This window comes from Nicotiana sylvestris, chromosome 6 (assembly GCF_000393655.2).
Source record: "Nicotiana sylvestris chromosome 6, ASM39365v2, whole genome shotgun sequence".
NCBI classification, from domain to species: Eukaryota; Viridiplantae; Streptophyta; class Magnoliopsida; order Solanales; family Solanaceae; genus Nicotiana; species Nicotiana sylvestris.
Genome location: NC_091062.1, coordinates 88625467 through 88626982, shown reverse-complemented (window position 1 = coordinate 88626982; position 1516 = coordinate 88625467). Strand labels below are relative to the sequence as shown.

Sequence of the window (1516 nt, the reverse complement as noted above, 5' to 3'; positions counted from 1 at the left end):
CTCATTAAATAAAACTTTCTCCTTGTTCTATAGTTGTACAATTTAAAGAAATTATGCCACAATTTTTTTAGCTTTAATCTTGTGTTTTTCATTACCCAATTTATTAAAATTTTAGACGAGTTGAATCTTTGTTAATAAAATTATTTTGTCGGGGGTGGTTTTTAGAGAGGTATAATGGAGCTTGAAACATGATGAATGTAAATGGCAGATGATAGAGAACTCCATTGTTACAGTTTAGAATATATTTTTCATGACTAGTGTTACATTTAATTTATTTCAAAATCCTATTAATTTCTTTAACAAAATACGTCTAAGACAATAGTTTGACTACAGAAGAAAAAAGAAAGTTGCCAAAAAAGATAATTAATGGGGGCATTCCGAGAATCGAACTCGGGACCTCTCGCACCCAAAGCGAGAATCATACCACTAGACCAAATGCCCTGCTTATTGTTCAGTTAATTCTCATATTATAATGTTATTCTAAGGTCCCGACAGTAATTAGTACGACTATTTTAGCTAATGCGAAAGTTTCTTCTGAATTCAGGACCAAGGTGCAAAATCATTAGAGTAGGTATATATGTTTTTGTTCTCTCCAGTTATTGTTTTGAAACCGTCCTCTTGCTGTCACTATGAACTTCCAACTTGAAATGTAGCAACCTCCTTAATAACAGAATTTACGGTAAAATTAAGGAATTGATGCATTAAGCTAAGCTAGCTAAGTATTCTTTACAACCCTTAAATTTTGAGAGGGCAAGAACGCCATAACTTCTATTAAGCTCATATTATGAGTATTTATAGTTTTAACGATATTAATCATTCTTTCATGATAAGGGGTCATGAAAGTGATGCAGCCGATCAGCAAAGTCAACTCTGCAGAAGGTGAACCTTTTTCAGCTTAATTAATTAACTAGTATTAGTACCCCGCGCGGTTCCTCGGACACTAATCATGTCAAATATTTAAATTATTTGGATTATATGTAAATAATCTTAAAATTTACACTTTCTTCGTAAATATTAATAATTATTGGATATTAACTACATGAAAAAAATTAACCATTTCTTCTATTTTTCTTTTTTGATATCATTCTTGCCGGTGTCATTGGATCCTAAAAATAGTCAGGAAGCAAAATAATAAGTCATATTTATGGCAAAACAATCAAATGTTGAGACAATGAGTGACTTTTTGGATAAGACTTAACTCTTTTACTACTACTTGAACTCTTATTTGGTGTGTTGATATCTCTTAAAAAATATTTCTTTCTCAAATTCCAGTTTCTAAAACATTATTTCTCAATAATAATTATTTTTATAATAATGTAATTGAAAATATTATTCTTAATTCAAACCATTTTAGTTAGCTATCTAAAAATATAAAAATTTCTTTAGCTAGTGATTTTTTTTTTACTCCATTTTGATATTTGACACTAACCATGTTAAATATCTGAGTTATTTGAATTATATGTAAATAACTTTAACATTTAAACCTTCTAAATAATTATAGATAATCGACATATAT

The 1516-nt window shown here is 28.9% G+C and overlaps 1 non-coding gene across 1 annotated transcript; it reads right to left on the bottom strand.

Moving 5' to 3' along the window:
- Positions 1-369: 369 nt before the first annotated feature.
- On the bottom strand, positions 370-441 carry TRNAP-UGG (transfer RNA proline (anticodon UGG)). Its single transcript has one exon. It is a non-coding gene; the product is annotated as a tRNA-Pro (tRNA).
- Between the last annotated feature and the right edge of the window lie 1075 nt (positions 442-1516).